At 42.2% G+C, this 14,131-nt stretch overlaps 1 protein-coding gene across 1 annotated transcript in view; it reads right to left on the bottom strand.

Annotated features, from left to right (window-relative positions):
- Positions 1 to 13,868, bottom strand: part of LOC127437277 (ras association domain-containing protein 8-like) — a 35,312-nt gene extending 21,444 nt beyond the window's left edge. The window contains exon 1 of the mRNA XM_051692108.1: positions 13,617 to 13,868. The gene's annotated coding sequence lies outside the window, so the exon portion shown is untranslated. The remainder of the gene's footprint in view (positions 1 to 13,616) is intronic.
- Between the last annotated feature and the right edge of the window lie 263 nt (positions 13,869 to 14,131).

Below are 14,131 nucleotides of genomic sequence, written 5' to 3'. Positions count from 1 at the left end.
TGACAGAACCACTGGAGGAATAGTCTCTGGACGAGCGGGCGGAGCCGCTGGAGGAATAGTCTCTGGGGGAACGGGCGGAGTCGCTGGAGGAATAGTCTCTGGGGGAGCGGGCAGAGCCTCTGGAGGAATAGTCTCTTGGGGAGCGGGCAGAGTCGTGGAAGACTCTGTGGGTGGAGCCGTGGAAGACTCTGTGGGCGGAGCCAGGAGAGGCTCGAGGGGTGAAGCCGTGGAAGGCGGAGCCATGGGAGGCTCGATGGGCGAAGCCGTGGAAGGCGGAGCCATGGGAGGCTCGATGGGCGAAGCCGTGGAAGGCGGAGCCATTGGAGGCTCGAGACAAAGAGTCCTGGATGACTGTGAAACGACCTCCGTGGTCGTGAACATGGGAAGAGACTCGGAAAGGACCTCTGTGGTCGTGGGCATGGGCAGTGACTCGGGAATGACCTCTATGGTCGTGAACACTGGCAGAGACTTGGAAACGACCTCTGTGGTCTTGGGCACAGGCAGAGACTCGGGAATGACCTCTGTGGTCGTGAACACTGGCAGAGACTCGGGAACAACCTCTGTGGTTGTGGGCATGGGCAGAGACTCGGGAACGACCTCTGTGGTTGTAAACACTGGCTGAGACTCGGAGACAACCTCTGTGGTTGTGGGCATGGGCGGAGACTTGGGAATGACCTCTGTGGTCATGAACACTGGCAGAGACATGGGAACGACCTCTGTGGTCGTGGGTATGGGCAGAGACTCAGAAACAACCTCCGTGGTCGTGAACATGGGCAGAGACTTGGAATGACCTCCGTGGTCATGTACACGGGAAGAGACTTGGGAACAGAAGCCTTTCTTCTCCTCCTCCTCCGGATGGCCGAAGTTGGCAACGCTGGCTCTGGGACAGGCAAGGCTGGCAACGCTGGCTCTGGGATGGACGAGGCTGGCAGCGCTGGCTCTGGGATGGATGAGGCTGGCAACGCTGGCTCTTGGACGGACAAGGTTTCCAGCTCGTTAGCCGTGGCAGGCGTGGGCGTTGGCTCATTGGCCATGGCAGGTGTGGGCACTGGCTTGTTGGCTGTGGCAGGCGTAGGTGCTGAAAATTTGTGAGGTAGGGCCCTTCATGGCCCTATGCAATGACATCAGTAGCAGATCATTCAACTTGGAGATAGGGGCCGTGGAAGGCTTAGAGCAAGGAGCCATGGAAGGCTTGGACGAGGGAGAAGAAGATGCAGGTTTTGGCCCAGAGTTCCCACCATAATCCACTGTGTAAAGGGATTCGCAAAGTTCCAGAAACTTCTCCACATATTCGTAGAGTGTCCAGTGAGGATCAGCCGGAGGCATTAGTTCCTTCAGTGCACTATTCAGACCGGACCAGAAGAAAACCACCAGAGAGCGGTCTGGATAGTGCACTAAATTTGCTAGCTCTAAAAACTCATGGCCGTGATCCTCAATTGGATGGTCTCCTTGCTTAAGGAGCAGAATTCTGACAGCCGCTAGATCCATTTTTGGTCAGTCTTTCTGTAACGAGGCAGGTGAGGATGGAGGATCTAAATGCAGCTTTTAATGTAAACAAAAGATAAACAAGGTAACTCAGAATAAAATGAAAACAAAACAAAACACAGGGAACCAGGTACAGAACATGACAATACATGTGAAGACTGACAAACTAACAAGGGGAAACAAGGGATTAAATGCACAAGGGAAAACAAGGAACACCTGGGGAAACAATCAGGGAACGAGGAACACCTTGGGAAACAATCAGGGAGAACCAATCAAAAAATAAAAATACAGAGGACTACAAAACACAGGAAACAGGAACAGGGAACTAAACAAGAATTTCAACATAAAAGTCTAGACAAAAACCAGGGAATCGTAACAAAGTCATTTGAGAGACTGTTGTTGGCCCACCTAAAGGACATCACTGGACCCTTTCTATATCCCCTTCAATTTGCTTATAGAGCAAACAGATCTGTGGCAGTCAACATGGGATTTTATCATATCCTGCAACATCTGGACAGACCAGGGACATATGCAAGGATTCTTTTTGTGGACTTCAGTTCGGCTTTCAACACCATCATCCCAGCTCTCCTATGGAATAAATTAACCCAGCTCTCTGTTCCCACGTCTATCTGTCAGTGGATCACCAGCTTTCTGATGGACAGGCAGCATTTAGTGAGACTGGGAAATTCACCTCCAGCACATGTACGATCAGCACTGGTACCCCCCAGGGATGTGCACCACCAAGTATCCCTCTGTCAAGCTCCTGAAGTTTGCAGATGACACTACTGTCATTGGCCTCATCCAAGATTATGAGTCTGCATACAGAAGGGAGGTTGAACAGCTGGCTCACTGGTGCAGTCATAACAACCTGGAGCTGAACAAGCTCAAAACAGTGGAGATGATAGTGGACTTTAGGAGGAACACCCTAACACTGACCCTGCTCACCATTCTGAACAGCACTGTGGCAGCAGTGGAGTCATTCAGGTCCTGGGCACTATCATCTCACAGGACCTAAAGTGGGAGACCCACATTGACTCCATTGTGAAAAAGGCCCAGCAGAGGTTGTACTTCCTTCATCAGTTAAGGAAGTTCAGCCTGCCACAGGTGTGTCACGGATCCGGCATTTGTGCTGGCTCATAGTGTTGTTTGTTTTTCTTTCTCCCTCGTATATTACAGGTGGAGCCGGCACATGTGATCAGCGTTTCTATGTCAAGTGTTAACCGTGCTCTCTTGTTTAGTTGGAGATTGCTCATGTGTCTGTTGGTTGCCTGTCTCTAGAGGTGTGGTTACCTTCCTGTTCACCGTCGCCTGTATTGTCACCCAGTTACCTTCGAGGAGGATTCCTCGGTCTCTGCCCACGTGTCGGGGGAGAAACTCGCCTGGGCTTTACTTCGCACCACACTAACTTCAACTGAATCTCTTCGGATTGCTCCTGACTTCCACAACGCACGCACTCATCATATTAACACACTCATTCCTTAGCCTGCTGAGTGGTTATAGCTTTTGACTCTGCTTCTCATTGCAGCCGGTGCCTGGTGCGCCTGTCCTTGTTTACAAATATTGTTGTTAATAAACTCATTGACTGTTTCCCTCTGTGTTTAGGTCCCTTTGTCTCCCCTCACCCTCTGACAGAATAAACTGGCCACCATGGACCCAGCGGAGGAGAATACTCTTTGCTCCACCCTTTCACAATAAGGAGCTCTACTTGGATGAAACCAAGATCAAATCTCTGCCTCTTACCGCCCTCTGGAAATGATGGCTTTGCAGCTTGCAGAACTCACTGCGGTGGTCCAGCAGCTCCACCCTCCTCTCGATACCAGTCCCGTGCAGGACACACTCCCATCTCCTACAGCAGCTTCCCACGCCCCATGGCGTCCAGAGGTGTGCATCCTCCCTCCAGCTCCGTTCTCAGGTGAGGGATCTGTTAGAGATTTTCACTCACGATGCTCAATGTAATTCTCCTTGCAGCCCTCCACGTTTTCTTCAGACATGATGAAGATTGCATGTGTAATCACGCTCCTCTCCGGAAGGGCTGGAGAATGGGGAATGGCAATGTGGGATAACTGACATCCGTGCTGCTCCACCTATGAAGCTTTCTCCTTGGAATTTCGCAGAGTGTTGACTGTGCAGCTCAAGGTTGGGAGGCTGGGAAGATTTGATCAGGATTGTCCCAGGGTTATTGATCAGTAGCCGACTATGCGATAGAGTTTCACACCCTGGCCGCTTCCAGCGACTGGAATGATCACGCTATGTGGGACCTGTTCTTGTGGGGACTTTCTGATACTATCCAGGATGAGATTTATCCTTTGGATCTTCCCCCTCGATTCAACGATTTGATGGACCTGGCCATCCGAGTCAATCAACACCTGACTCAGCATCGTGATCATTCGATGCCGCTCTTCGCCCTCTCGGGCAGCTGATCTTCACCCACGACCCGCTCCTTCTACCATATCACCTGACTCTTGTCTTGACTCTGAGCCCATGCAGGTGGGTAGACTTCCAGTGTCACATAAGCAAAGGCAGCGGTGGCTTCTTAATGTTTTATGTTTTTCTTGCGGCCGATTGGGCCACCTCTCTGCAACATGCCTGTTAAAGGACAACACTCGTCAGTTGTAAGGGGGTTACTAGCAAGCACGACACCCTTGGACAAAGCCCCCGGACATCGCATACTTCTCCCGGCCCAGCTGCAGAATAGAACGGACAGTCATCCGATTTCAGCTTTGGTGGATTCTGGTCCCGAAGAGAATTTCATTGACACAGACTTGGCTTCCAAATGGCGGATCCCCAGGATCCGATTGGATGAGCCCATCACCGCCCACACACTTAGTGGCATGCCCCTGTCAGTCATCACCCATTCCACGAAACCAATCACCTTTGTCTCCGGTAACCACTCTCAACAGTTGCTCTTCTATCTCATCTGGTCCCCATCGACCCCAATTGTGCTGGGACATCCCTGGTTGGTAATGCACAAACCACACATAGATTGGGCAACCAACACAGTCCTTGCTTGGAGCTTTTTTGTTCTTTACATTGTCTTAACTCTGCTGTCTCCCCTGTCCAGTCTTGTGTTTCGTTGCAGGATGAGCCGGCGGATTTGTCCGGAGTACCGTTGGCGTACAACAACTTAAGGGCGGTGTTCAGCCGGTCCTGCGCTGCGGCCCTCCCTCCTCATCGCCTGTATGACTGTGCTATAGAATTTCTTCCTGGCACCTCTCCTACTCGAGGACGGCTGTATTCACACTCGGCTCCCGAGAGGGAGGCCATGAACAAGTATATAAATTATTCTTTAGCAGCCGGTCTCATCCACCCTTCCTCTTCACCCACAGGGGTGGGGTTCTTCTACATGGAGAAGAAGGATGGCTCGCTTAGACCCTGCATAAATTGTCGGGGGCTGAATGACATCATGGTGAAGAACCGTTATCCTTATTCGTAGATGTCCTCAGCCTTCGAACTCTTGCAAGGGGCGTCCATCTTTACGAAGTTGGACCTACGCAACGCTTATCACCTGGTCCATATCAGGAAGGAGGATAAGTGAAAGACGGCATTTAACACCCATTGGGGGCACTTTGAATATTTGGTCATGTCTTCTGGATTGGTCAACGCCCCCGCCATCTTACAAGGGCTCATGAATGACGTGCTTAGAGACATGGTCGATCGTTTTGTTTTTGTTTATTTTGATGATATACTGATCTTCTCCCAGAATATGCAGGACCCTGTGCGGCACGTCAGCCAGGTGCTTCAGTGGCTGTTGGAGAATCGGCTGTTTGTCAAGGCGGAGAAGTGTGCTTTTCATGCACAGTCGGTTCCGTTCTTGGGGTTCATCGTTTCGTCCAAGGTTAAATCCGTCTCCGAGTGGCCAACCCCAGATTCTCGCAAGGCATATCAGAGGTTTCTGGGGTTTGCCAACTTTTTCTGAGGTTTATAAGAAATTATAGCCAACTCACCGTGCCCCTGACAGATTTCACCTCCATGCACACTAACATTTGTTGGTCTCCGTGGGCTGAAGCCTCGTTTTCTAAACTTAAAGAGCAGTTTTCCACCGCACCTATTTTAATTACCCCCAACATTGTGAGTCAGTTCGTGGTGTAGGTGGATGCGTCCGAGGTCGGTGTTGGAGCGGTCCTCTCACAGCACTCTCCCTTGGATGGAAAGATGCATCCGTGTGTGCTCTTTTTGCACCGCTTAACACCAGCAGAATGGAATTACAACGTTGGTAACTGGGAATTACTGGCTGTCTGGTTGGCCTTGGGCGAGTGCCGTCATTGGTTAGAGGGTTCAGGGATACCTTTCGTGGTTTGGACTGATCACAAGAACCTAGGGTACATCCGTAACGCTAAACGTCTTAACTCTAAGCAGGCTCACTGGCCGTTGTATTTTACACATTTTTTATCTCAACCTGTCGTATCGCCTGGGCTCCAAAAACATCAAGCCCGATTCCTTATCTCGATGTTTCAAAATGTGGAATGTGGAAGCATACTTGGCAATAAAGCTCATTCTGATTACCTATACTCTAGTTGCATTCATACCATCAGTACTGAGTGAAGATAAGGCTCTTGTGCTATAAAAGTGTCAGAGCCTGTTGTTTGCAGACAGAAATCAAGAAGCTTGTAAAATTCCACTGTCTTTGGTCTTGTGATTTGTTGTGAGATTTTCTAAAGCTATACATGAACTTTAAAAGCATATCACAATGAACTAATTTGAGTATTATTATCCTCATTGTTCATGTTTGCAAGGCAAGCATCATTATTACTATTGCTCATACTTAGGGTTAGAGACTTCAACAAACCCCCAAACCTAAGTACTGAACTTTGGTGTCGACGGAGTGTAACTCATCCTGTATGCTTGTGCTACAAACATGTATCATACCTTAAATTGTGCAACTTGATGACTTTTCTAAGCAATCGGACCTATGGTTTTCACCTGGCGGATGATAAAACGGGTGAATAAAATTCTATTAACTTGAAAGAAGGACCCGAGCCATATCTAGAGACCATCAATATCTTAAAGACTTGGCTGGGCTGTTTTGACTTGGGCCAGTAAGCAACCAACTAGCAACCACACAGAACACCTTAGCAACTGCATAGCAACAGCTTATCAACCAGCCACAACATCCTAGCATCATGGTGGTGAGTTTTTGCACAAAAAAAGCACCATTCACATTTTTTCAGATGTAGGAAAAATACAAATCTAGTAATTGATTACTGTGATACAAAACAGTACTCAAGATTCGGCTAAAGCAAAGCCTGTTTAAAGGGCTATATAGAATAACAAACCCTCACAACATTCCTTTACATGGGCAGTTAACATGTGTCCAACTAATACTTACTTTGGTTGTCTAGAACCAAGTGAGCTCTTGACAAAGACTAAAGCCACAAGCCTTTGGGGGAAAGGATTAAATTAAAAACAAATAATGCAAGATTTTATTTCCAGCACAAACAAAAGCATCTATTCAAAACCAGAGAGAATTAGCTAATTTCTAAAGGAATGATGGTGTGGTGTTTCTGTTGCAGAGCTATTTTGGACTGAACTTTTATTCCTTTTGTGCTTGTACTAGCTGCCATGCTACATGTAATTACTAACAATTTATGCACTCTGCAGTAATTGGTTGCAGGCCATTGCTGAAACTGTTCCAAGAGTGAAAGGAGCACTTGAAGAAATGTATGGATAGGAAGCACTATGAGTGAGTGGATGGATGGATGGATGTTTAGATATGATGGATGGATGGATGGATGGATGTTTAGATATGATTGATGAATGGATGTTTAGATATGATGGATGGATGGATGGATAAAACTTTTACTCCCAGGAAGAAAAAATGGCACAAACAATATTAAGATTTTCTTAGTTTAACACCTACTGTAATTCAAAATTCCAATGAAACTCCAACCCCTTACCCAAAACCTAAACCTAACTATGATTTTAATAGGAAAATAAGGTTTGTGTACTACAGAAGAAAGAGAAACATCTGGGTTTGGAGCAAGATGAGGGTAGCTATTGACATACTTTACATTAGTCGTTTGTATTGCAAATATATTGTAAATATTGAATGAGTAACCAATTTTTTTCACTGACGTTTCCTTTCTAATATAAAGTGTTGGATAGGAGGCTAGCTAAAATTTGATGCCTGTATTGCATTAATTTTAAATTCTGTGTGTTGATTGGTTGTTATCAATGGGAATAAAAGTTGTCCTTTTTGTATGAGCCAAGTCGTTCGTATCATACGATTTCGCCATCTTGTTCAAATTATTACAAGTTGTCATGAGACTGTGTTAAGCCTGACTGTATTAACTACCGTACTTGTAGCTTGGCAAACTACAGTTTCAAAGTAGCTTCCCAAACACTTAAAATAAATCTCAGATTTGCTAGTAACTAAGCCATTGTTGAGGCTTATAAGCATACAGCAGGTTATCCAACATGGGCCTAGATTGTACTCCATGGAAAATGATAACATTGAGGTTACACATTCCACACAGCTGGGCATTCTGTGAGCCCTGAATGAGATAAGACATTTCTAGCCCCCTCTCTCTAACTGGCAAGGCCTGAATTCACGATTATCATACAGAAAATGGTTTATATGGCTTGGATAAAGAGTTATGTAAGTTAAATGTAATTTTGACATTGCTGGTTTGATACTAAAGCTAAAATTTGTTTGTGTAAATCAGAGGAACTCTGATATTTCCTCATATTCTCTATTCTGAACTACTCAGTTTCCTGATTTTAGGACTGAATTTTCATTCCGCCAAACTTGGAACCTGGTCTCATGCTACTATACCTAAATTTCTCAAAAATTATTTTTATCTGGTTTTACATATCCCGGCAGTTTTCTGGTGAAAACAACACCAGAGGCGCTACAACAACAATTACTTTTTTCACTTTCAATCAAATCATAAGCAAAACAGCAGGTTATCAGTTCATTAACACACACATTTAACCCTGTTCCTCACACAATGCTATCTTATGACATTTAAACACTTTTACTATAGCGCATGACTTGTAGGGCGATAAATTTTAATGTTTACATTACATAACCAACTACATTTACATGCTTGTTCTAGCATGATAAAACCGTGCAGTAGCTCAACTGATAGAACATTGCATTTGCGATGCAAAAGACCAGGGTACAAGTCCTAAAGAGCATGCGAGTCGACACCTGAGCCAAAAGAGACATAGAAGTACCACAAATTGACGTGGTTGCTTCAGCAATTGCAATTTTCACCTCGCATTTGCTTTTTATGAAAATATCGTGAGGTTTAAGTTTAAGGGTTTTAAACGTTTTAGGGTAGGGATGTCGGTTTTGTTGATTTAAAACTTAATACAGTATTAACCTCAAAAAAGTCATCTGTTTCCATCTCACATTTGATTTTTATGACACTACCCATTAGGTTTAAAGTAGGGAGGTCAGTTTTGTTTATTTCCATGGAGCAATTTCCTTAAAAACCTCATCTGTTTTTACATGATCACAAGGGAAGTGCGCATGTTGTTTCTGAGAGTTCCCAGAACCCTAGGATTGACCATGTAATCCGACCCACTGACAAGCATCATATCAGACATTTTTTGTGTGTTGTCAACTGTCAGACCTGTCGAGTTTGGATCCCATGTTGAAAACAGGAAGTTATCGTGTTCGCATAATCTGTGACGAGCACAATTCTGAGTTTGCATTTTCTCCTATATTGTTACTTTTTTCATCCACTGATCATTAGGTTTAGGTTTGGGGTTTGGTTTGGGGGGTACAGTTTACTTTCACCACTGGGGGCAGTGTTTCGCATTTCAGCAAACAGACCGATTTTAGCACAAAAAAAAGACAACCTACTGTTTCCAATTTCACTGTTAGATCCGTCTGTCTGTTTAGGAGAACATTTAACTCTTTTAACGCCACAGTGGACATTTCACCTCGGAACTGCTGGGATACGTGTAATGAACACGTAATATAATTTTGCAAAAAATGTCTCCACAGTCACGTAATTTTCATAAGATCAGGCTGCAATCTTACCATCAATGCCCAACTTTAATCAGTTTGAATAATTCTAGAATTAAACATCCAAATACTTAAATAACAAAATAGATTTTTACACTTTCTAACGAAAATGTGGGTGGTGCTTGGGTGTTCTGGAAAGTTGCTAGGTGGTTGCTTACAGGCCCAAGTCAAAAGAGCCCATCTCTAGTCTCTATGTTATTACGGCCTTTAGAATTTGTTAAGATCCCTAATCCTAAATTAGAGCATGCCTTAGCAAAAACCAAATTTTTTTCTTCTCAATCATGGACTAAACTGGAGGAAAGGTTTGCTGAATTCTTTTCATTAGCTGGTTTAAACTAAATTTGTTTATATTAAAATACAAACCTGGACAAGGAGTTCAAAGAATCTGGCATCAAATGCAGGCAGGGTTTTTGTACTCCACTGATTCCCAAGTGAAATTGTAGGTGCAAAACAGCAGAATATCAAATGCAAAGTCCACAAACAACAATGCTACATACTGTTCTGCTCAACACAGAAGATATCTGTCATCACCAAACCTGCCATCTGGAAACAGAGAAAGGAAAACAAACTTTCTCTCCTCACCCGAGTAAAACAATAACCTACATAAAAGTGAGTCAATTCACTGTAAAATCTAAAAGACTTGCTCGTAAATCCCTTTGGTGTCCTAAAATGTACTTTCCTATGCTTGATTCCCTCAAATAGTTTGGCACATTCAGCCTCTAAGTGTGAAAACAATGTAGAGCTTTCATGGACGGTAACAAGAAGACTAGGGCTGGGACGATTCATCGACATAATCGAAGTCATCTTGCATAACATGCGTCGGCGCGTAGCAATGGAGTAATTAAAATGGCAGCGCCCGGTTTAAGCATGGATTACCCCGAAAAATAAGCTGCAGCTAAAAAATACTCGCCCAACGGTCATCTAAAGCATGGGAGTATTTTAGCCAGAGACCCAACAGTGTGGTGCTGTGTAAGCTATGCAAATTGGAAATGGTTTATCACAGCAGTACAAACGCCATGAATGAACACTTGAAGCAAAAGCATCCCAGAGCACTTTGTCAGGACGGCAGCAAGGCAGCACCGTAAGTCCTGTTTACTTTTTGTCCCCACCCAAGCATGACATATTAGTATTACAACACGTGTTTCTGTTAGTAGTAGTCACTTTAAATTGATTTTCTAAATGTTTCCTCATCGCCCCCATGTTAAAAGTAATTTCTGCACCGCTGCTAACGTAGGGTGACCATACGTCCTCTTTTTCTCTGACATGTCCTCTTTTTCGGACCTTAAAAAAGCGTCCGGCCGGGATTTCTAAATTTGCGAAAATGTCCGGGATTCGGCTTTAGTTGCATTATGATGTGCATCTGGTCTAATACTTTGTGTGTGCGCACATATTTGCATTACTTTAACCCCTCTTTGTAAGTCCTGCCTTCTCGCACACCAATTGGTCAATTATAAGAGGCTTGCAGCAACTATTGGCCAAATTCCTGCCTGTCAATCTCTCCGCGAATGCGTGAAGCGCTGTTGTGTTCGGCATCAAACAGTTGCTTGACAGTAGCAGCAAATGACAGCTGAGTGGAAACAATGCCCAAACGAAAGTGCAAATTTACAGAAGATTTGCACAAAATTCCCATGCTTTCGTCCAGGTTGAGATCCGTGGGAAGCAGAATGTATGACATGTAAAGCTGGCTCTTATGTGTCAGCTGCTAATAAAGGTGCAAGTGATTTAGAAGCACACATTAGCTCTGCGAAGCATAAAGGGTCAGCAAAAGGTGAAAGTTCATCAGGTAAATTAATGGACTACTTTTTGCGACCAGGTAAAATTATCACTTTGCTTCATTTTCCATGGCCATTCAAAATAATAGTAATAGCAAATGAAGTTACACTCATGGCATCAAATATTTTATTTTAGTACATGGACATTCAAAAGAATGTTATAAATAAATATTTTTGGAAAACCAAAATCCTCTTTCCTCCTGAAAGTGACTTGAATTTTACATTTGTTTCATTTATTTTGTTGTTGGATTGCTAAATGTAGATTTCACTTTCCTTTTACATGAATTGAACAAGTTCTTACTTTTATTTTGGAGAGATTTTATGTTGGACTGTAAAATAGAGATTACCAGTTAAAACAGGGTTATTTTAGTTGCAGAATAATGCCCTGCAGTGCACACTTTGTTTCTTGTACATTTGTTTGTGTTTAAGAGAAGATGATTTAATAAAATATTGAAATATTAATGAGACAAGTTTTTTATTTATTTTGGGTTAATTAATTGTTATATTAATCAAGTAATAATTATAAAAAAATCTTTAGAATAATCTGCAAATTAGTCGTTAGATTAATCAACTAATCGTAAAAAGAATCGTTAGATTAATCGATAAAAAATAATCGTTAGGTTAATCGGAGGTACTCTTAGGAAGACAAACCTTTTGGGGAACCGTGAGGGGAATAAAACCTAAAAAAGTTTTAAACATAGTTCCCACTCTTGTAAATATTTGTCAGAGTTTGTAGAGTTTTAGCTGAGGTGCATTAATAAACTGGAGAATAGACACCAGCCCTCCTCCCCATATCCCACCTCCACACCCACAGTTAGGACGTTGAGACTGGCAGAATCGCTAACATCTGGATGGCATGTTTAACTGGATATAATACAGCCTTTGTTCTGTCGCCATGGTTGTGATTAGCAGGCTAGCTTTGAAGAACCAGCCAAAAAACAGAGTTACAGAGGTACTGGATGAAGTGTCAATGTGACTAAGTGGTTTATTAATCATCTCTCATCTCACCACTTACAGCATAATGAAGTTGTGACGCGTTCCCCCGTAAAGCGTTTGCATACTTGGAGTCATTATAAAAAGTGCACAAAAAAAGACACTACAAGTATGCAACTCGTTGGATTGACTCAAAAATCAAAAATCAACATAAAAATTGAATAGCGTTTCAATTGTGCAGTAGGCAAAATAATAAATGCTAGAACATGATATGATATAAGAACAATATAAAGTACAATTGAGGAAAAATCTTTTCTTTGTTAGCACCACTGTACAATAAAAAAAATATTTCATATTTACGCATTTAAATTGTATGACAAATTTCCATCAAACTGAATTGAGTGATGTTTAACAAAATGTACATATTGAATCAAGCATAATGTGAAGTATTTAATTAAACGTGAATGCTTCACTTTTATGCCTAATTCATAATAATGTAGGTTATTAAAATATTACTCAATTCAGTGGAACTTATTCATAACAAAATATGTGTGTGTGTGTATATATATATATATATATATATATATATATATATATATAAAATATATAAAAAATATATATATTTTGTTAAACTTGCTATAGCTGTATTTGACATGGCATGCTTATTAACAAAATAAAATTAAGAGAGTATTAATATGTTTCAAATTGCTCGAAAATAATTGGGTCATTGCACAGAATTACTGCATATTACTTCATATTGTATGTAAAAACGTCTACAAATAGACAGTAATACTTTAAAGTGGAATGATCCTTTAAATACAAACATGCAAACCTGGTAAACCTTGCTATCTGGCAATAAAAAACTGAAAAGAACATTAGAAAGCAGATTATACATCTATTATAATGTATATAACCTTTATGTACTACATTTTTTTAGGTATAGTGGTTAACAGTTCATTATCAAAGATAAAGTTCGATTTTAACTGATTTATTGAGATAACCACTTTGAACTATTCACAGTTGTGTTGCAAGCGTTTTTGATTACACTCTTAAACTCAAATCATAATGCTTCGTGATGATGTTGTTTGGTATGTTGCTCTGTATACTGAAACTAAAAACACTGTTATAATGCAGTTATAAAATCTTAATAACAAAGTAGTTACAATAGAATAACATAATTCGCTGATTTCGCTACCGGTGATCCATTAATTACATGTAATCAAAACTTCATATTTCATTATCAAACGCCAATGTTTCAGCTTGTGATGCTGAAAGATTAATAATAGACAGATTATAAACTTTTACTGTTGTTGTTTATTTTTTTTATTTCCTCACTAAATAATAGTGTATATATATATATATATATATATATATATATATATATATATATATATATATATATATATATATATATATATATATATATATTGCAAAAAAAGCTACTTTCTTACCTTTATATCTTAATGTAGAAAAACGGTGAATTTGTCCACTTTCGCTCGAGCGGACGTTACATTGCCTAAAGTTTGTTTTAATATGCTAGTAGCATTCCCATTTGTTTTCAAATTCTCACAATAAAGCTTCGTTAACTATAAGCTAGATGTTCGTTAGTCCTAGGAAATGCGCGGATTTCATCCGTATAGAGCCTACCGCCCCACAGGAAAAAGTTTTCACGCAGTGCTGCAGTAAGTCCATCCGACACGAGAAAAATCCGACCATCTGATCAGCCTTGATATTTTCGACCCGTAATCTGACATGTCCCGCCCTCAATGTGATCCCTAATTGCTATGATTTGCTCACTCATTGAAGGGCTTCTCAACTGTCCATTCACGGACAGTTTGCAGGAGGCGGGACTTGTCGGAATACGGGTGTGAGAAAAACATTGGGCTGCAATGTTACCTATGAGACACGAAGTGGTCTTCCTTCAGGGGGCGCACGACGGCTCGAATAGACGAATCCTCCATTAGGG

This window comes from Myxocyprinus asiaticus, chromosome 48, assembly GCF_019703515.2.
Source record: "Myxocyprinus asiaticus isolate MX2 ecotype Aquarium Trade chromosome 48, UBuf_Myxa_2, whole genome shotgun sequence".
Classification (NCBI taxonomy): Eukaryota; Metazoa; Chordata; class Actinopteri; order Cypriniformes; family Catostomidae; genus Myxocyprinus; species Myxocyprinus asiaticus.
Note: the sequence above shows the minus strand (reverse complement) of the source record. Positions and strands in the feature narration are given on the sequence as shown.